Raw genomic sequence first — 22,924 nt, 5'->3', positions numbered from 1 at the left:
AAAACACTGCTTTTTGAGGTAAACGCACTTAGGAGAGTTGCTGACAACTTTGGAAACAGTTTCAGAAAGAGAAACGCTTGCCATCAGGTACACTGGTTTCCTGCCACCTGAAATTCTAACATTCTGAGTTGGAACACGTCCTGTGTAGGATTCTGCAGTTAGATGTTTTAAACCTTAGCCAACTAATTTTTTTTAAACTGTTTCATGTTTTGAAAGGTTTGAAAGAAGTAAAGGAAAATTGGACAAGACTGTAAACGTGTCAGCCACATCCCTCATGTCTTGTTCTTCAGAGCAGAGTAAGGAAACAGGAGACTTGAAGTGTTGTAGACGTCTCATTGCACATATTGCAATAAACAGCTATAGAATTAGATCATGAAATCAGCTAACCTCATGTGCAATGATCAGGTAGTTACTATGGTAACATTTCCATTTGTGAATTTTTGTAGAGTTAAAATTTGTAGCCATCCCATCATACCATCATTGGCTTTTGATTTTTCATGTAAATAAATCACCGTGCTACCTGCATCGGCCGCAGCACTGAACTACCATCGCTATTCTCTAGGCTAGGGAATCAAAAATAGGAAAATAAAAGAAATGAGAGCGTTTTGCTAAATTACATTTTAAGACTGTCCTGATGTTGTTGGTAAAATTTTAAGCATGTCTTAGGAGAAGTAAGAGCATTGCCAGTTACTCTCTGAGATGCTTGGATTTTTATAAGTATATGATATGAAACTGGTTAGGCGTGGTAACAATAGGAGGTAAGGGGGGCTTTAGTTTATCAGCTAAGTGGGTGCTAAGTAACCAGAACAGAAGTAATGACCCTTCTGAGGCTAAGAAGATTCGTTTTGAGAGCAGTCCCCTTTTATTTTAACCTTATTAACTGTTTGAAATTTGTTCTGTGTTCATATACTCAAAAGTTGCCCTGCTTATTTCGCTTCTGATTATAAAATCAGACTCTAATATCTTAGATTAACTTGGATTAAAATAGCCTATAATGTTCCCTTGTATCAATTACTATATTCCAGTAAAGATTCCTACTGTGTTTGTTTTGTTTTGCTTCCCAAAGCCCCCTGCTGCTGTTGATTACACCTAGATCTGCTACTGATTGGAACTGTTAAAAGGCAAAGACAGTGTGGCTGGCTGCTGAATCATTTAATTGTAGGACGAATAAGAGCTGTTCTGTCTGGGGCCTGAAAGAAATAGTAGCATTCGAGTATTATGTATAAAGGGGCCAAGAAACAGTCTTTAATAATTTTTGAAGGTGTGAAATTTATTTGCCTAGTGAATTTATTTGCTTATAATAGAGGTTTATCGGCAGCCTGGTTAGATTCTTAAACGCTCTAAGTGAACCCTGACAGGAAGGGAGAAAGGAGGATAGGTGCTAGAGAAGAATTTGTACAAACAGTTATTTTTCTCTGACAATTGAATGCTGTTTGTTTTCATAAAGATGAAAGAAATGGATAGCTGTTCCAAATGGATTGCCGAAACAAATGGATAGCAGTTCAGCAGGTGAGACGTTGATAATAAAATGGCAGGAAATTCAAAGTTAAGTTTGTAACTGGGGCCATGTTTATAACCCCGATGCACAATATAAAGTGAAGGTTATGTAAGATACAAGCCCCTCAGGAGAAGTTTACATAAAAGTTTTGGAATCAAGAGATAGGATTTCCATGATAGCCAAGGGCATTTTATGAGGTGCCCACAGATCAAGAACACCAGGCACTTTGTACCCTCACTGCTTCAAAGTTTGAGATAGTTAGTCCTTTGCTGTACTTAGTGAGGGATTATTTGCAAGAGAATAGGTATGCGCAAGTGTATGACATGATAGATACTTTATTACTATCCTTCTTGTTCATAATAAGTAATTGCTTATTCTTTTAAAGACATTCCAGGTTTCTAGGTGCAGACTAAATGGTTTTAAGTAATTTGTTTAAGGAAACATCTATTGGGAGGTATGATTGACTAGAACTTGAAATGGGAAAAAGCGAATGTTCTTTTATGATATTTATCGAAACATTTTGATCAGGGAAGTTGCATGAAGGGTGCTGTCGGAAGGGACACTGCCTGTCAGGTGGATGCTAGGTTAGAGGGCCTGGTTAGAAAGCACTGCGGTCGGCAGTAGGAAGGAGGCAGAACTCAGTGCCGGCATTTCTTTTCCTTTTGTTGGTGACTCATTGAATCGGCAAACTCTGAATAGAACTGCTGAAATCTAATTAATGAATCATGAACATTTATGTCATCTCAAGTAATAATATTAATCATTTTTGTGATCGCAACAGTTGACACAATATTTTGTCACAATAGTCATTCAACTTCTAAAGTGAAAAAAACAAAACCCAAAAGCTCTTGTATTAGCCTGCTCAGGCTGCCACGACAGGGTGCCACAAAGCGGGTGGAGCTGTCTCCCAGTTCTGGAGGCGAGAGGTCGGAGGTGAAGCTGTTACTCGTGTTGTGGGCTCCTGCCGAGGGCTCTGGGGGGGGGGGTCTGCTCTGGCCTGTCTCCCCGGATTGTGGATGACCACCTTCCCCCTGTGTCTTCACATTGTCCTCTTCCCGGGCTGCACTTCCTCTTTCCCGGAGAGCTCCAGTCCTGTTTCATGGGCCATGTGATCACATTGTTTTTACTGTGTCTCCAAACGAGGCCACACCCTGAGGCCCTGGGGTTAGGATTTAAACCGGTAAGTGCTGAAGCCTCCTAATGCAACCCATAGCACCTCTGTTTGAAGTTGACAAGGTTTACCTGCCAGTGGCTGATGACACATATGACTAATCAAAAAACAGATGCAGTCACAAACAAAAATAAATATGGCGGTACAGGGACCCACAGTTATGTGTCACTTTGTAGTTATCATGCGACGTAATTTTCACCCCAGTATATTTTATTATTTTTCAAATTATAGTTTCAGTCATTGTTTTTGTTCCATCTGTGGCAGAAATGGAGATGGAAGGCTTAGTTTCAAAAGTGCAGCAGAACTAAACCCCTTGTCCGCCCTCGCCCCTTGCTTAGGATAGTCTCAATTATCATCCACCCTCACCATCCAGACTTCTGAAGTTAAGAAAACAAGCATTATTTTTGAAATATTATTGATAATACCTAGATTAGAATGTTGCTCCAGGTGGGCGTTTATGTACAACTTTGAACAGGTAGTCATTTATCTGGAAGAGAGATTGTCAAGGTATGGTCCCTAGACCAGCAGCTCAGCCTTAGATATTAACCAGGAATTTTGAGGATAGAGTCCAGGGATCTTTGTTTAATGAGACCTTGGGTGATTCTGCTATACACCAACATTTGAGGACCGCTAGGCTGAATATCAGAGAAGGCAATGCCACCCCACTCCAGTACTCTTGCCTGGAAAATCCCATGAACGGAGGAGCCTGGTGGGCTGCAGTCCATGGGGTCGCAAAGAGTCAGACACGACTGAGCGACTTCACTTTCACTTTTCACTTTGATGCATTGGAGAAGGAAATGGCAACCCACTCCAGTGTTCTTGCTTGGAGAATCCCAGGGATGAGGGATTCTGGTGGGCATTCCGTCTGTGGGGTCGCACAGAGTCGGACACGACTGAAGCAACTTAGCAGCAGCAACAGGCTGAATATAGGAATTAAACCTAATTTTATTATTGTTTTTAGTAATTCAGAGCTTAGAGGTTTTTTTTTTTTTTTCTCACTGTTATTTTGGTTATATTATCTGATACTGCGATTTTGATTAGGAATACCACTCAATTGTTACATTGCTTTTGTGGGAAACCATTTTCTCTGTTGTTGGTTTAATGTGTGTCTTTCTAGAAATGTTTTATGTTCGCAAAAGCAAATTCAGCCCTCTTTAAATATATATGTGTGTGTGTGCGTGCGTGCATGTGTGCCCGCATGTGTGTGTGTGCTCGTGCGTGTGTGTGCGTGTGCGTATATGTATGTGTGTGTATGTGTGTATATGTATGTGTGTGCGCATGTGTGTGTGTGCGTGTATGTGTGTGTGCACGTGTGTGCATGCGTGTGTGTATGTGCGTCTGTGTGTATGTGTGTATATGTGTGTGTGTGTGTGTGCGCCTGTACGCATGTACACATGTTCCTCTCTCTCTTTCTCCTCCTACAGGTGGCGACATTGGCCCTTGCTATGTTTACTTGCCTTGATTCATGGACCTAACATTCCAGGTTTCTATGCAATGTTGCTCTTTACAGCACCGGACCTTGCTTCTATCACCGGTCACATCCACAACTGGGGATTGGTTTTGCTTTGGCTCCCTCCCTTCATTCCTTCTAGAGTTATTTCTACACTGAGCTCCAGCAGCATACTGGGCACCTACCGACCTGGGGAATTCCTCATTCAGTATCCTATCATTTTGCCCTTTGATACTGTTCATGGGGTTCTCAAGGCAAGTATACTGAAGTGGTTTGCCATTCCCTTCTCCAGTGGACCACATTCGGCTGTGGTCCATGTGATCAGATCGACAAGTTTCCTGTGATTATGATTTCAGTGTGTCTGCCCTCTGATGCCCCCTCGCAATACCTACCATCTTATTTGGGTTTCTCTTACCTTGGTCGTGGGATATCTCTTCACAGCTGCTGCAGCAAAGCGCAGCCGCTGTACCTTACCTTGGACGAGGGTTATCTCCTCAAGGCCGCCCCTCCTGACCTTGAACATGGAGTAGCTTCTCTTGGCCCTCCTGCGCCCGCGCAGCCTCCGCCTATTGGACTTGGGGTAGCTCCTCTCGGCTTCCGGCCCTGGCCTCAGGCGTGGGGTAGCTCCTCACGGCCGCACCTCTTTACGTGGTCAGTTGTGCCGGGGTCGAAGTCTCTCGCGTCTGCGCCGCCTGGAAGTGGTCAAACAGGAGATGGAAAGAGTAAACATAGACATTCTAGGAATCAGTGAACTAAAATGGACTGGAATGGGTGAATTTAACTCAGATGACCATTATATTTACTACTGTGGGCAGGAATCCCTTAGAAGAAATGGAGTAGCCATCATGGTCAACAAAAGAGTCCGAAATGCAGTACTTGGATGCAATCTTAAAAACGACAGAATGATTTCTGTTCGTTTCCAAGGCAAACCATTCAGTATTACAGTAATCCAAGCCTATGCCCCAACCAGTAATGCTGAAGAAGCCGAAGTTGAACGGTTCTATGAAGACCTACAAGACCTTTTAGAACTAACACCCAAAAAAGATGTCCTTTTCATTATAGGGGATTGGAGTGCAAAAGTAGGAAGTCAAGAAACACCTGGGGTAACAGGCAAATTTGGCCTTGGAGCACGGAATGAAGCAGGGCAAAGCCTAATAGAGTTTTGTCAAGAGAATGCACTGGTCATAGCAAACACCCTCTTCCAACAACACAAGAGAAGACTCTACACATGGGCATCACCAGATGGTCAACACCGAAATCAGATTGATTATATTCTTTGCAGCCAAAGATGGAGAAGCTGTATACAGTTAGCAAAAACAAGACCAGGAGCTGACTGTGGCTCAGATCATGAGCTCCTTATTGCCAATATCAGACTTAAATTGAGAAAGTAGGGAAAACCACTAGACCATTCAGATATGACCTCAATCAAATCCCTTATGATTATACAGTGGAAGTGAGAAATAGATTTAAGGGACTAGATCTGATAGATAGAGCGCCTGATGAACTCTGGACAAAGGTTCGTGACATTGTACAGGAGACAGGGACCAAGACCATCCCCATGGAAAAGAAATGCAAAAAAAAAAAAAGGCTGTCTGAGGAGGCCTTACAAATAGCTGTGAAAAGTTAAGTGAAAAGCAAAGGAGAAAAGGAAAGATATAAGCATCTGAATGCAGAGTTCCAAAGAATAGCAAGGAGAGATAAGAAAGCCTTCCTCAGCGATTAATGCAAAGAAATAGAGGAAAACAACAGAATAGGAAAAACAGGAGATCTCTTCAAGAGAATTAGAGATTCCAAGGGAACATTTCATGCAAAGATGGGCTCGTTAAAGGACAGAAATGGTATGGACCTAACAGAAGCAGAAAATATTAAGAAGAGGTGGCAAGAATACACAGAAGAACTATACAAAAAAGATCTTCACAACCAAGATAGTCACGATAACGTGATCACTGACTTAGAGCCAGACATCTTGGACGTGAAGTCAAGTGGGCCTTAGAAAGCATCACTACGAACAAAGCTAGTGGAGGTGATGGAATTCCAGTTGAGCTATTTCAAGTCTTGAAAGATGATGCTGTGAAAGTGCTGCACTCAATATGCCAGCAAATTTGGAAAACTCAGCAGTGGCCACAGGACTGGAAAAGGTCAGTCTTCATTCCAATCCCAAGGAAAGGCAATGCCAAAGAATGTTCAAACTACCGCACAATTGCACTCATCTCACACGCTAGTAAAGTCATGCTCAAAATTCTCCAAGCCAGGCTTCAGCAATATGTCAACTCTGAACTCCCAGATGTTCAAGCAGGTTTTATAAAAGGCAGAGGAACCAGAGATCAAATTGCCAACATCCACTGGATCATGGAGAAAGCAAGAGAGTTCCAGAAAAACATCTATTTCTGCTTCATTGACTATGCCAAAGCCTTTGACTGTATGGATCACAATAAACTGTGAAAAATTCTGAAAGAGATGGGAATCCCAGACCACCTGACCTGCCTCTTGAGAAACTTGTATGCAGGTCAGGAACCAACAGTCAGAACTGGACATGGAACAACAGACTGGTTCCAAATAGGAAAAGGAGTACGTCAAGTTTGTATATTGTCACCCTGCTTATTTAACTTATATGCAGAGTACATCATGGGGAACGCTGGGCTGGAAGAAGCACAAGCTGGAATCAAGATTGCTGGGAGAAATATCAATAAGCTCAGATATGCAGATGACACTACCCTTATGGCAGAAAGTGAAGAGGAACTCAAAAGCCTCTTGATGAAAGTGAAAGAGGAGAGTGAAAAGGTTGGCTTAAAGCTCAACATTCAGAAAACTAAGATCATGGCATCTGGTCCCCATCACTTCATGGGAGATAGAGGGAAAAACAGTGGAGACAGTGTCAGACTTTATTTTTGGGGGCTCCAAAATCACTGCAGATGCTGATTGCAGCCATGAAATTAAAAGACGCTTACTTCTTAGAAGGAAAGTTATGACCAGCCTAGATAGCATATTAAAAAGCAGAGACATTACTTTACCAACCAAGGTCCGTCTAGTCAAGGCAATGGTTTTTCCCGTGGTCATGTATGGATGTGAGAGTTGGACTGTGAAGAAAGCTGATCGCCGAAGAATTGATGCTTTTGAACTGTGGTGCTGGAGAAGACTCTTGAGAGTTCCTTGTACTGCAAGGAGATCCAACCAGTCCATTCTAAGGGAGATCGATCCTGGGTGTTCATTGGAAGGACTGATGCTAAAGCTGAAACTGCAATACTTTGGCCACCTCATGTGATGAGTTGACTCACTGGAAAAGACTCTGATTTGGGGAAAGGTTTGGGGCAGGAGGAGAAGGGAATGACGGAGAATGAGATGGCTGGATGGCATCACCAACTCGATGGACATGACTTTGAGTGAACTCCGGGAGTTGGTGATGGACAGGGAGGTCTGGCGTGCTGTGATTCATGGGGTCGCAGAGAGTCAGACATGACTGAGCGACTGAACTGAACTGATGTTTACTTGTAACTTGGAAATCTTTCCATATCAACATATCCTCCTTTTGTTCTCTTCTTTTATAGTAACGATATAGTAATACCACTGTATCCCTTTAAAGTAACTTATTTAACAGGTCCCCTTGTGATGGACATTTATGTTGGTTTCACCATTTTGCTATTTTAAAAATTCTGTGAGAAATATTGTGTGTTTACAGCTATATAGCTTCCCACATATTGAAGTATATTCACAGAATAATTTCCTTAGGATATAAACGCAAGGTCAAAGAGTATGTATGTTTGTATGTGTGCACTCATAATTTTGATAGCTATTTCTAAACTGCCCTCCATGCTAGTTCCACCAGAGCTATACCGCCTTTATAAGATAGAACTTATTACTTCAAAATGTGTTTTTTTAAGATGCAGCAGTGTTATCTAACAGTTGTATTTTTGAAGGAGACAAATCTATGTTATGCTTAAAAAATACCCCCAAAACTTAAAGATAGTTTTTAACAAACAGTATATAAGACTACTTCAGAGATTTATATATGTCAGGGAGGCCTGGCGTGCTGTGATTCATGGGGTCGCGGAGAGTCGGACACGACTGAGCAACTGAACTGAACTGAATATGTTTTAGAAACGTCTTATTGCATAAATTGAAGAGAGGATTGATGATTGTCTCCTCTAATCTGAAGTAAAGCTACAGTTAGTGATTCATTAAAAAGTAATTTTTGTATATCTAGAAAAACATATATTTGAAATAGTTTCGGTTTGCTTTCAGGAGTACTTGGGCAGTTTTTAAATGTGGGGATTACTTGAGATCCTGCGTTTGTGGCTGCTTAACTGCCTATGACTTTCTGGTGTCTGTCGGGGTCCGCAGCTGGAGCTCTGTGTAGTCCCCCCATCGACCCAGTGTCCTTGGTTCACACGTGCTCACCGTCTCACTCTAAGATGAAGCAGAGAGTGAGGCACGGAGCCCTGGGCGGCGTTTTTAAAACACTCTATGCTTCTCCGCCCGCCCCCCCTAACACTCTCTCAACTTAAAGCTACTAAACAGATTTTTATTTTAATCATTGGAACAAAAAATGTTCTCTTGGGCTGATACCAGTACTTTCTATGCCAAGTTACAGACCGGAATCTATTTTTATAGGCCAAGATACAAACCTCTGAAAACCAGAGTTTATAATGGAAACATTGACAGGCCCTTAACTATCACAGCACACATGGTGCTGCTGAGATCATGAGGTACAAGACACACAATTTCACACGCAGGGGAAACGGTGAAGTCTCAGCAATTGTATCTTCAGATGCCTTTCAACTAGGATGTAGTGAGTGCCATGTGTGAATGTAGCTGTGCTGGGGCCATGAGCGCATGGCACAAGGGCCAGTCCCTGCTCTCTGAATGCTTGTGCCCAGGCACGCAGACATTGGAGAAGCAATGATGCACGCTTGTCTGGAGATGGCCTTGTGAGCAGATATGGTTGGAGAGAAATACGTGAACTTCCTGATCTCTAGATTTAATTCATGGCTCAGCCCTGAAAGTTTTGCATGTTTTTGCATGTAGGTTACTACACATGTTTCTGGGTATTATTGCAAGCCGGAAGACCAGATCAATTACATCTTTTTTATAATACCATGGCTGAAGAAAGCTTAATTGTTACGTTGTTACACAGCCAGGCAAGTTTGATACTGAGTAGTTGAATTGGAAACTTGCTGTTAATGTCTTCTTTGAGGGATTCTTTTTAGGTAAAAATAAAAGTGGGCTTTTCTGAAAACCACGTTTGATTGCTCAACTTTATTTGATTAAACAAAAATCATTGAGACAACTACCATTTTTAAATTCACTGTGCTTTTTTCAGTTATGTTTTATTTTAAATGAACTAGTTCTTCTACCGTTAGTTAATGATCGCCATCAGTTAACACAGAATGAATGACCCTACAGTGTAATAAGTACTTTACAGGGAGAACTCAGAACGTGTCAGATGCTGGGATGTAGTGAAAAGGGTTTGAGCTCTACAGTTAATTTGAATGTTCATGAAGGGCTGCGTTCTCGAGCTTGTAACACCAGCATCATCTGCTCTCTTCCTTCCCTTTATCTTGTTAAACGTGGGAGAGAAGTGGAGGTGTTATGTCAGATATGCCATCTCAGAAGCATCCTGAAGTGTTAGAGAAAACCAGTGTCTTGTGGGAAGATAATGAAGTGATAGTTTGTTGCTACAGGTTTTGCAAGTACTGCCAGAAGGAAGGGGTAAGGGGAAGATGTTAATTTGAATCTGAATCAGATTTTCTGTTCTAGTTAAGTTTTCCTTAGTTATTGACCTATATCCATATACATTTATTAAGGTTTAGATAGGATACATGTTTCTGTCCTAAGAGATACCTCTTATGTATCAAGTTGGCTTTCCATTAATGAAGAGAATGTGGACATTTTGGGGTAATTTCTTCCCCTAAAGTGTTAGAAACAGTGCTTTCGTGCCCTGAAAAATGGAAGCTGTCTAAAGTAAGCCATTTGGTTTTGTGCCCTGGCGCTCACTCGGGAACAAGGGGCTCTCATTCTGTCCTCTGCTCTGGCTCTGGCTCTTTAGGAACGAGAGTCTGCATCCCAGCCTCTCCTGCTCACCACTGCTGCGGGGAGCCTCACCATGGGCTTGTGGGAAATACCCTGTTGATCTTGGTTATGTGAGCAGAAGTTAGCATCATCTGTTGACAAGTTCCGTTTTATAAGGGCACTGCACTAGGAAGTAAAGTGAAGAGTGGTGTGTGTGTGCGCGTGTGTGCGACAGTGGGGGAAAGACAGGAACAGGATTCTCAGTTCCTAGGTTTACAGATTCATCCGCTTTATAAGTTGTTCTGAAACAAAAGCAGAATAATGTAAGCATAATACTATATGAGACCAAAATCCAGAAGCATTTCTAGAGCGGACTAAAGTATTTTTGTTATTTACATTCATAGCCGAGAGGGCTGATAACCATTAAGGGCCTGATGGCATATTAGAAATTACACAAGCTCTCTGCCATACTGACACTATTAATAAATTCATTCAGTCCACACCTACCATTAGCAGCCTCTGACTGAGCTCTTTTTAGGAAGGGCAGTGTTTTTCATCAGTGAAGGAAGAGCCTTAGCTGTGTGTCGCCTTTATGCCTCATGAAGCTGAGGTGGGGTGAACCGGTGTCAGGATTTTCCCTTCCCAGCCCATCCGTGTGTTTGTTCCCCTTTTTTAGTTTTCTTACTTGAACTTCATATGCCAGACACTGGGCTAGGAGCTCCTGACCTTCAACAGTTGTTATTTACTAAAAAACAGCTCAAGGCTTTGGATTTAAGTTATGATTTTATACTTTTAAATTTGCTTTCAAGCTTTGGTATTTTTGCTTTCTTTACATATTGACCTTTATAGGTCAGATAAGCTAGTGCTGTGTCTTAAATATGTTATGTTTTAATTGTAAGGAAAAAACAGATTTAGGTATTATTAGAATGTAGGAAATAAATTTACTTCAGAAAAATTTGAGTATGTTTTGAAGTTAGGTAAATAATTGGAGACTTTTGTTCACTTAGTTTCCAAGAAAATACAGGTATTCCAGGTAACAGATTTGGCTGATGGATGATATTTTATGCCAGATATTGAAATATGCAAGAATACCTTGGGGAACTAGAGAATAGAAGGCTGTGAGAGGAAGCATTAATTCCCAAATTTGTTCCTTTTAAAATATTGTAGTTCTTTTCTTGTTTCTTTAATCTAAATTACCATCCTTTCCTCTCAGGAGAGAGAAAAGTGAGCTCTAGCTTCTTCACTGTTGCTGATGAGCTTACTTATAACCATCAGCTCGCAGCCGCTCCTGTGGCTGCGTTTGGAGGCTGAGATACAGTGTGTGTTCATGCACTTGCTCCTGTTGAGTTGTGTACTCTCTGGGTCGGGGTCTGCTGAGACTCCACGTCCTCAGGTCAGCTGCCAGCTCCCACGTAAACCCCGCGTCCTCCCCGTCACTTTGTCTCCTCATCTCCTGTATGTTTTCCTCATAACATAAGACACTGCGTGACACGTGAGCTGTGTTTAATCCACGATTTACTGTTTTTGTTCACCTGGAATATAAATTCTCTGAAGACAGAGACATTTACTGTCTTGTTTACCAGGAACTGGTTATCTTCTAGCCCAGCCTCTGGCACTCACGAGGATTCAGCAGGTATTTATTCAGTTGAATGTGTGTCACACCTTTGCCGGCCCTGCTTCCTCCAGTTTCTGCTTATTGCCTCCTTTCCTTTCTCGAGAGACACGTTGGGAAGATGTGACATGAAATCTGTGTTCGTCTATAAGGTAGTGAATGACTCTAAAGGGACACCCAAAGGATTTATGCTTTTGAACTCTGTGTCCTGTGTTGTTCTGATCACCTAACTGGGTAAATGTACCCAGTGATGGTAATCAGAAAAATAGCTAACGCTTACCTAGCGCTGACTGCAAACATGTCAGGGGTTTTAAGTCCTTCAGCATTATTTGTTTAATCCTCACGAAACCTGTGAAATGTGTATTTCCCACTTCTACACTGAGGGTGCCAAGGCAGAGAGAGTTTAACCCACATGCCTAAGGTCAGATAATCAGCAAAGGTGTTTCCTCAGTTTGAGCCTAGAAATGGGACCTGGTCCTGGTGTCAGCATTGGCAGAGTGTAGGCCTCCCGTTGCAGGAGTGGTAAAGCGGGTGCTGCTGCTGTGTGAGGGGCTCTTGTTCTTCTTCCATTCTTAGAAGAAAGAAACCTTCTGTTCTGCTTACTGTTTTTGTTTTTCTTTCATTTGAAGTAGAAATATGGGATTGACTTTAACATGATCTAATTTCTGAATTTATTCAATTCAAAAGTTTAAAATGGAATGAAAAGCAGTTAGGAAACATTTCAGAGAGAATTGAACATTTGAGATGAACTTTGAGAAGTGATTAATGGCGTCTGGTCTGATGAATATTTATTCATTAATTTGACGATATTTACCGTCTGTTCTTTGTTAGGTCATGAGAATAGAGGAGTGCAAAGAAAAAGAAAGGTTTCAGAGAGAGAGGAGTGGATTGGGATAGGTTTCCCCGACCAAGGCTAGTGGCCCAAAGAAGTCGAGAGAGGAAGGAGAACACTGATGTCTTCAGAGAGTGAGAAGCTGTGAAGAAGGCTGGAGGCGGACACGGGTAGGTCAGGAAGGGCATGGAGCGGTTGCTGGGGGTGCACCCGTGTCAGTGGACGTGATGCACGACAGGCAGTACCATATTGATGCAGCGTGAGGTGTAAAGTGGTCCCGGGCCCAAAGAATAGGATTGTATTAATAGCTCTGCTTCCCAATCGTGTGAATTTGGACGAGTCATTTTAATGTTTTCAGAAGCAAGTATTTCTTATAGGATATAACCTCGCGTTATAATTTTGTAAAGCATACACAGGGCTCTAAACTGAAAACTCTTTCCTCAGACATAGCAAGCTTATATTTATATATATTTTCAAAATAAGGAGTTATGCTGTGTGTATTCTGCTACTTGCTGATTTCAGTATCCTTTGTATATTTCTTTATCAGTGAATTTACACTTTTAATGCTTATGTGTTATTCCATTTCTGGGTTACCAAAATTTATAAAACCAATTCTTTATCGATGGATGGATAGGTTGTTTATAGTTTTTGGCTGTTACAATCAACATCTTTCTGCATGGATTTGGCTGGAGGGCATGTCAGTAGGATAAATTTGTCACAGTTGCATTGCTGAACCAAAGGGCATACACATTTATAATTTTGATAGTTGTTGCCAGATTGCTTTTCAAAAATTTGTGCTTCTATAATCAAGTTAATCAAAATCAGAATGCATATTTCTCCACATCCTTATCAACACTAGGTATTATCCAGCTTTTTTTATTTGGCAAATTTGATGAGAATTACATCTAATTTTTTTAGTTGACATTTCTTTAATTGTGAGTGAGGTTGCACATTATTTTGTGTTACATGCACACACGTTCACATGCACAGTAACATTTCATTCTGCTGGGAGCTGCTTAACGCGCTCCGTTGCTCATTCATGTAACTCTTCCAGGTTTATTTTTCTCATACTCTTTTTAAAAAGAGGACAGTTACCCTTCTTCCTCAGTAAATGGTTGAGATGATCAAGTAAGTTAGTGTTTATCAACCACGTTTTTTCATTATTGCTTCCCTAAAAAAACTTTAAACAATGTTCCCCTTATCCTCTCCCTTTCCCAGTGATGTTTTAATACCACAGATGCACACGGATACACTGTGTATCTGTTTATCTTCTGTGGCCTCTTGGTGGGCCATAAGCCATTGTGATGTCTAAGATTTCTCTCCAGCCCCGCCCCTAGAGCCAGTTTTCATCCCCGCAAGGACAGTCTCACTCCTGTTGAGATCATATGGTACATGTAAAGTTTTTGTAAAGTGAAAAGTGGTATTTAAATATAAAGCTTTATTGTTAATAATTTGCATTTCATGTGATATAATATTCCATGTCTGTTTTACAGCTGCCTTTTTCTCATTGCGGATTTCCCTTTTGTGGCCCTAGGCATTTATTATTTTTCTGTTCATTTTGCTGCCTTTGGGACAGTCCTTATTGCGTTGACCTCTCCTCAGCTCTCCCTGCCTATCATCAAAATGTTACTCTGCTTTGAGAGCCTGTCCTGGATAAGTTCACTTTCTCCATGAAGCCTTTTTAGTCCCTTATAATTATCCCCTGGCCTCATAGGGTTAGGGCTCTTTTGATACACCTCCTCTGCTGTGCCATTCTGTCTTTTATTATAGGTCTGTCTGTCTCCTCCTGATAGATTGTCAGTGTCAGAACAGCGGTTCTGTTGCCTCCTGTCGCCCTTTATTCCCATATGTTCTTTTACGGTGCCATTGTCCATGGTGGGAAGACAGGAGCATCTTGCAGTGGATTTCTGAAGACTTTTGAATTCATGTCCCAGCCACTCAGTGTGTGACCTTGGGCTGAAATCTTTAACCTGCGAGCCTCAGTATCCACCTCTACAAAATAGGGCTAATAAGGCCGTCTTTCTGATAAGATTGCTGAAAAGACTGAATGGCGTAATAACATGAAGCACAGTGCCTGGAGTTTGGTTAAGCTTCCCATCAGATATTAGTAATCTGCAAATATTTCTTAGCACAGAGAAAGACATTGAACGAAGTATTATCGTAATCATTTCTATTTATTTATTATTTGGCAGCATAATCTATTGTTCATTGTACACAGAGAAAATGTGGTTTTCTTTAAATCTTTTTTTTTTTTTTTAAAGAATGTGTCCCACAATATAATTCGGCATATGGGTATCATTTAAAGTGTACCTGAATAATAATATATTATGCATTATTCTTTGTCTTTCAGTACAGTGTTAGAATTATTAAATAGCCACGATTAGAAAAAAAGTCCTATAAATCACTGAGCAAAAGACAACCCAGTTGAGAACTGGGCAGAAGCTATGACAGCACTCTGATAAAGAGACCTGAATGGCCAGTAGAGAGATGTGAATGATTAATTTTATTTGACAAGTTGACTGGGCCATGGGGTTCCCAGGTGTTTGCTCAGACATTATTTTGGGTGTTTTGGTGAGGGTGTTTTGGATGAAATTAATATTTAAATAGAGAGAAAGCAGATTGCTCTCTCTAATGTAGCTGGGCCTCATCCAGTCAGTCGAAGGCCTGGAAAGAACATAAAGCTGACCTTTCTAATGAGCAAGAAGAATTCTGTAGTGCAATGATTTGGACTTCATTTACAGCATCCCTTCCTGACTTCAAACTGGAGCATTATCTCCTCCTGTCTGAGAGGCTAGACCATTGACTCTTCCTGAATCATTCGCTTGCTTTCCCATTTTGATCATTGAACTTTCCAGTTTCCATTAATGAGGAGAGCCAGTTTCTTTATAATAAATCTCTGTGTGTGTGTGTGTGTGTGTGTGTGTCTGTGTAAAAGAGATATTCAGTGGCACTCTATTTATTTAAGATTTTGGCCATGCTGCACAGCTTATGGGATCTTAGTTCCCCAACTAGGGATTGAACCCAGGCCCTTGCCAGTAAGCTGCTGGACTGCCAGGGAATTCCACATCTATGTATGTCCTTATTTGCATGGGATGGGGTGGGGGAAAGGTGGGAAAGAGAGAGTTGGAAGAAGGAGGAAGAAGGGAAGAGCAGGGAAAGAAAGTTTCCTGTTTGTTCTGTTTCTCTAGAGTACCCTGACTAATGCAGCAGATGGAAAGTTTTTCTGTCAGATAGTCAAGGTGATACTAATTAAAACCACAGTGCGATGCCACTTCATACCGTTCAGACGGATAAGAAAAGGAAAGGCTTGTGATACTAATACAGAATCTCCCATATCAAACATAATTTGGTACAGTGACTTTGGATCAGAGTTTGACAATATTTTATTAGATGAGCTAAGGATTTGATCCTACAATTTCACTTATAAAATGTCACTTTACAAGTTTTAAAGTCTACTGAAATTACTAGATTTGTCATCAAAATATAATTACATTAAATGTTGAAATTTATTTTAAAATTTAGTTTTTTGTTAACATGCTTCCCAGGTTGGCGCTGGTGGTAAAGAATCTACCTGCCAATGCAAGTTTGACCCCTGGGTTGGGAAGATCCCCTGGAGGAGGAAATGGAAAATCCAGTATTCTTGCCTGGAAAGTCCCATAGACAGAGGAGCCTGGTGGGTTCCTCTTTATGGGGTTCATGGGGTTGCAGAGTCAGACACAACTGAGCACGAGCATGAATTTATGAAAAACATGCTTCTGATACAGGTTGTTTCACGATTGATTTTTATATTTGATTGCATATGCAACTGTAGATACATGTATGTGCCCTGCCATGTGGATTCAGAATTGCTATCTTGTGCAGACTTCTATAGAGTACTTAAGAAAATTATTAGTGAAAAGAAGTGATTTAAAGAAATATATCAAGAATTTCAGTCACAAAGTGCAATACGAAATTCTAGTAGTAATATTTTTGTACTCTTCTTTTTTGTTGCTAAGGCTTTTCTGTCAGTAAATCACTGGAAAGATTCTGTAAGGTATAATGTTGGTGTTTCAAAGGATATGTTGTTGCTTTAGTTGCTAAGTTGTGCCCAACTAGCCCACCAGGCTCCTCTATCCATGGGATTTCCCAGACGAGAATACTGGAGTGGGTTGCCACTTTGTTCTCCAGGGAATCTTCCCAACCCAGGGATCGAACCTGTGTCTCCTGCATTGTAAGGCAGATTCTTTACCATTAAGCCACCAGGAAAGCTCCTCCAAGGGATGTATGTGCTACATATAAATCAGTTCAGTTCAATTCAGTCGCTCAGTCATGCCCCATGAACTGCAGCACGCCAGGCCTCCCTGTCCATCACCAACTCCCAGAGTCCAGCCAAACCCGTGTCCATCGAGTCGGTGATGCCATCCAACCATCTCATCCTCTCTCGTCCCCTTCTCCTCCTGCCCTCAGTCTTTCCCAGCATCAGGGTCTTTTCCAATGAGTCAACTCTTCGCATCAGGTGGCCAAAGCATTGGAGTTTCAGCTTCAGCATCAGTCCTTCCAGTGAACACCCAGGACTGATTTCCTTTAGGATGAACTGGTTGGATCTCCTTGCAGTCCAAGGGACTCTCAAGAGTCTTCTCCAACACCATAGTTCAAAAGCATCAATTCTTCAGTGCTCGGCTTTCTTCACAGTCCAGCTCTCACATCTATACATGACCACTGGAAAAACCATAGCCGTGACTCGACGGACCTTTGTTGACAAACTAGTGTCTCTGCTTTTTAGTATGCTATCTAGGTTGGTCATAACTTTCCTTCCAAGGAGTAAGTGTCTTTTAATTTCATGCTGCAGTCAGCATCTGCAGTGATTTTGGAGCCCCAAAAAATAAAGTCTGACACTGTTTCCCCATCTATTTCCCATGAAGTGATGGGACCAGATGCCGTGATCTTAGTTTTCTGAATGTTGAGCTTCAAGCCAACTTTTTCACTCTCCTCTTTCACTTTCATCAAGAGGCTCTTTAGTTCTTCCCTTTCTGCCATAAGGGTGGTGTCATCTGCATATCTGAGATTATTGATATTTCTCCCGGCAATCTTGATTCCAGCTTGTGCTTCTTCCAGCCCAGCGTTCCTCATGGTGTACTCTGCATATAAGTTAAATAAGCAGGGTGACAAAATACAGCCTTGACGTACTCCTTTTCCTATTTGGAACCAGTCTGTTGTTCCATATCATACATATAAATAATCCATATTACAAAGAAAATATTAGTTTCTGAAATATGAGGAAGACAGTGGACCGCACAGGTATATTTTATAATTAAACTATGTAAGTTTACTGATTTGACCACTTAGATTCAGTTACCACATTTAAGTAAGTAGTGACTTTACTTAACTAATTGGTAAAAACTTAAAAATTTGCACTACTTGAGCAGAATTTTCCTAATGTGTTAAAAATAATTGGCCATCTTAATCTTTTACTTGATTTTGTTGGATTTAAATTCCTAGAAATTTTAAATATATATTTATAATTTTAAAAGTTAGAGCATAAAAACATTTCTTTGCTAAAGAAGACTTTGTTAAATTTTACTTGCATAAAAGTGAGTATATTTGGGTTTTTGGAGGGAAAGAATTATTTGTTTTTGAAAACCTCTTTTTATAGGAAAAAAATTACCCTGTAATATTAACTTTAACTTTAAGTGCTTGATCCTATTTATTCCCATTAGAAATTAGGACTCTATTTCCAGGCCTTAAACAATTTTCAGAGCCTTCAGATATCTTACTTATGTCCATTAGTATATAAAGGACATTGCAATTCCCAATGACTGTGTCTAATTTAGTGTACTTTTAAACATTTTATTGTGGTATTCAGTGAGATTTTGGAGATAGCCTAGTATAGTCTTCTGCCTAGCGCAAATATACAGAAAGAAGAGGTATCTGTTTTGCTGGTGAATTTTCTGGTGATGGGACAGAGTTTGTGTAGCCCTCTGGAGTCCCTGTGTTCCCGTGTTACTACTGTATCTTCATGCGGTTTTGTTAATTATTCCCTTGTGTGAGTTCTTTCGGGCCTTCATTTGTTGTACATAGAGTTCATGGAATTATGTTGCTTTTTAGTGTGCATTGAAAGTGGAGTGAGAGTGTTAGTTGCTCAGTCGTGTCCGACTCTTTGTGACCCCGTGGACCGTAGCCCGCCAGGCTGTTTTGTCCATGGAATTCTCCAGGCAAGAATAGTGGAGAGAGTTGCCATGCCGTTCTCCAGGGGAGCTTCCTGACCCAAGGGTCAAACCAGGTCTCCCACAGTGCAGGCAGGTTGTTTACTGTCTGAGCCACCAGGGGAGCCCTCGTGTGCATTAATGTCTGGAAAAGTTTTTCAGTGGTGTTGACAGACATCGGTATATTATGTGAGTGCTCTGTGTAGTCTTCCGTGCTTGTAATTCGCCCGCTCTTCTTTTTTTGCTATGGTTACTTATTTATTTATCTGATTGTACCTGCTCTTAGTTGTGGCACGCGAACGTGTAGTTGCAGCGTGTGGAATCTAGTTCCCTGACCAGGGACTGACCGGGACACTCTTCACAGGGGGTCCTGAGTTTTAGCCATATACCACCAGGGAATTCTCAGACCTTTCTTCTTGATCCATCATTCATTTTGTCGGTGCTTAAACCTTTGCCTCTCATGAAAGTGAAACCTAAACATTTTAATTCTCATTTTGAGAGCCTTATGTTTACATTTTAAGCTATGCATATGAACCAGTGTTTTTACACGGACATCTGAATGGTTTTGGTGTTAGTACACATCGAAATTATTTGTACACATACCTTTTGGGTAAAGATGGAGTAGTTAGTTATGTCAACATGTGGATATCTGAGATCCTGAGAGGAACTGTCAAATTTCATTTTTCTGCTGTTTAGTAGCTGATGATTTCTGTTAAGCTTGTTCATTTGTTTATTATTGTATTTCTTTATAGCCCCTTTTCTTAGGACAATTGGAAGTCAAGTTCTGGTGGGGTTAGGGAGTGTCCATTTGTGTAGTGTAGTTTGGTCTTTCCCGTTACCAGTCAGAGAGCAGCCCTGGAAAAATGCTTTTTTGCCTTAGAATGAGTTCTTTTGGAATCTCACCTTTTGAGAGTTTTGGTCGCATTTAATTCTGGAACTCCTACAGTGAACTTAACACATATTTTCCCATAAATGTTCTAGTTATCTATGGGTAGAGTTGTCAGATAAAATATAGGGTGCACGATCAGGTAAATAAAGAATATGTTTAGTATAAGCATGATCCAAATACTATTTTGTTGTTTTTCTGAAATTCAAATTTAAATGGGCATCTGCATTTTTCTCTGATATTATTTCAGTTAACTAGTGAACGCTTCGTCTGCAGCTTCCTTGCTCCGCTTTCCTCTCGCGAAACTCTGAGCCTCTTGGATGCAGGGGTGCAGGCACACCTTGATTCATCTGGACCCAGTTTTCCTGTCACTGTGGCGTTTCCCGGCTGAAAGAATGAGCTCTCCAATCAGCTCTGAGTATTTCAAAGCAGTTTTGCTCAACTGAGTTTGCCCTTTTATGTGAATTGAATTCATTGGAAAAAAAGAAAATCATGTTTCAAAGAATAGTTGCAGATCTCAAGCTTAATGGAAAAAATTCCATCTCTCCTTCTCTTCCCTTTGTCATCTTTCTCTCCCTTCTTTTTTCAGCTCTTACTATAATTAGCAGCATTAACAGCAAATGTTTGCTTTAGTTAAATTATTCAGAACATTTATTTTACTTGTCAAAGGTTAGATCAGGTTGCTGTTTGAACTGGTAATTAAATGCAGTCTAATATACGCTCATGTTTATATGCACTATAAGCTTGGTTCCTCGTCACTTTGTATAATTTTATGATGTTCAAGGCTGACATTTCAAAAAGGTTTTTGATTTTGTGGAAAAGAAAGCCTACTGAGTAATCTAGTTTGATATCTGATGTGAGAATGTCCACAGTTAGGATGGAAAGTGCTGCATCTCGGCGCTGTTGTGGCGCGCAGTGGCGCATGGTCGCGCTCTCCGGAAGTGCATGGAAGTGCATGGAGTCGCGCTCACTGCTCGCTCGGACTGTGCGCCGCACGCGGGCGGCGCTGAGGGGCGTGGCCCTAGTAGGCGTTCAGCGTGTACTTGTTAGATGAGTGTTTTAGCTCGTATAAACAGTAGGGGCGTAGCTCAGTACAATTTAAGACAGTATTTGTTCCTACGCTGAGGCTCTTTTAAATAATTCCAATTTGTATGCTTGTGTGTAGGAGCAAGTATAACAAAATTAATCCTCGTATCTGGGAGTTATACTGAATTATGTCTTGGTTCTGTGGACTCACTGAATGAATGATTTTTGCAGGCGTGTGTATGTTAGCACTTTGGAGTATAGATGGATGGAGCACATCCTCTGTCCTTAGAAAGAATCGAGGATCGTGGGGAATAGCTGTTACACTGGAGAAGTTAGTCATGTTAGTGTGAGTTATGTACAAGGTAAATGGGCATCTGAGGGACACTGGGGAAGGTGACTTCTGAGCTGCATCTTAAGGACAGATGTATGTGTGCTCAGCCCTTCCAGTCGTGTCTGACTCTTTGACACCCTTTGTACCATAGCCCGCCAGGCTCCTCTGTCCATGGGATTCTCCAGGCTGGAATACTGGAGCGGGTTGCGGTGCCTTCCTCCAGGGGACCCTCCTGACCCAGCGATCAAACCCGGGTCTCTTAGTCTCCTTCATTGGCAGGTTGGTTCTCTGCCACTAGCGCCAGCTGGGAGGCTCAGGTCGCCCTTGATTAAGCACGGAAGGCGAGAACCGAGCCACCAGGCTGAGAAGCTGCATGTTGGAAGGTCTGAGGGTTGTGGTTCGTGGGTGGAGTTAAAGGAGAGTGTGCATGGGGAAGGTGCAGCCCGGGTCTCGTGTCTGTTTCAGAAGTTGTTCGGTAGCTTCCCCGGCCCCTAGGGAACAGCTTAGGACATACCCTGTGGTCCTTAAGCCCTGCCTTACAGAGTCCCCGCCTGCCTCCTGAGCTGGGCAACACCCAAGCTGAGCCTGCGGCCTGGGCCCCTACCTGGCTGGAAGCCCTCGCACAGTGTGTTCCTCTGCCGGCGGCCCCCTCTCTGCCTCCCAGCTACAGTCTGCACCACTTTTATTTAGTTGAAGTATCAATATAGCATTAAAAAGAGGCCAGTCATGTGCTATCTTGAAAAGTGTTTTAGTATTATTGTCCATAAACTACAGCAAAGAACCTTGGCTCCACTGCAGTCTTCGGTATATTTTCCCACCTTCGGTCTCATGTTAGTCATGAGACAGGTCTTATATGAAATTAACAAACAGAGAATTGTCTTTCATTACACAATGCCATGTTTTAGCTAGAATTTAAAGCTACTTGGGATAACTGAAATAAAAGTAAAGCCATCTTTCAAAATAAGAGTAGATATAGAACTGTGCGTATACCAAACCTTCTTTGTGTTTGTGTGTGTGTATTTTTAATAAAATTGTCTTAAACGATTAGCCAAAAGATGTCATCTATTTGATGTCAAATGTAAACCAGATGTTATCCTAAAATACTTTCAAATTATACTTTTATCACTGAAATGCTATTCTGTTTTTTCTTTGTAATTTATATAAGGAAACTTAGAAATTCCAGAGGTTAACTTTTGTCAGAAACTTCATTAAATTGATTAATCACATACCTGGGTTTGTGACATATTCTCATCGCTGGCCTGTACACGATGCTTTTATCTGTGGGGTTAACTTGCATGTTACATAACAATTAGTAACATGTCACTCACTGGTTTTTCAGGAATTTCTCAAAATCTAAGCATTTGCAGTTGAAATGCAAGGACTTATGCCAGCTATCACCCAGTGTACTAGTATGTTTAACAGCTAACCTTCTGGTTTCAGCCCTGGAAAAGACATGGGTTATTTTTCCAGTAAGTGAATAGGATTGACTCACAGAGCGTGGATCACAGGTTGGGCCAAATATGCAGATTTCTTGCTGTCTTTGGTCTTCCCTTGCTTCAGGAAGAAAGGGGAGCATTTCTCATCAACAGGTAAGGTTAAAGGTAACACTTGGCTACTGAGGTGGTGAGTGCGGATGGCAGAGGACAGAGAGAGAGAGTGTGTGTGTGTGTGTGTACATGTATGTATGTGTGTGTGTACCCGTATGTATGTATGAAGTGGGGGCCATTCGAGAGTTGCTGGTCTGCAAAGAACTTGGGCTCTCTTCTCCCATACTGTATTTCTGAGCAGGTCCTGAGCAGCATCACAGGCTAAGTGTGTTCAGCTACCCTGGGTTCTCCCAGGAGAGAGCCCAGGGTCTCAGGCTGCCTCTCACCTAAAGGGACAGGTCCTTGCTTCTTTAAGGTAATTCTTCTTAGAAGATTTTCCTAGG

At 41.5% G+C, this 22,924-nt stretch overlaps 1 protein-coding gene across 16 annotated transcripts in view; it reads left to right on the top strand.

Annotated features, from left to right (window-relative positions):
• The window catches only part of TBC1D5 (TBC1 domain family member 5), a 623,629-nt gene that overhangs the window by 205,555 nt on the left and 395,150 nt on the right, over positions 1–22,924 (top strand). The window contains exon 1 of one of the 16 annotated variants that reach the window (XM_088835382.1): positions 890–1,509. The exons of the other annotated variants lie outside the window; for them this stretch is intronic. The gene's annotated coding sequence lies outside the window, so the exon portion shown is untranslated. Of the gene's footprint in view, positions 1–889; positions 1,510–22,924 lie in introns of those variants that run through there. 16 annotated transcript variants of the gene reach the window in all.

Source organism: Moschus berezovskii, chromosome 1 (genome assembly GCF_049115385.1).
Source record: "Moschus berezovskii isolate FMDL1 chromosome 1, NW_MosBer_1.0, whole genome shotgun sequence".
Lineage (NCBI taxonomy): Eukaryota > Metazoa > Chordata > Mammalia > Artiodactyla > Moschidae > Moschus > Moschus berezovskii.
The sequence above is the reverse complement of the archived record's forward strand: the minus strand, read 5'-3'. Positions and strand labels throughout refer to the sequence as shown.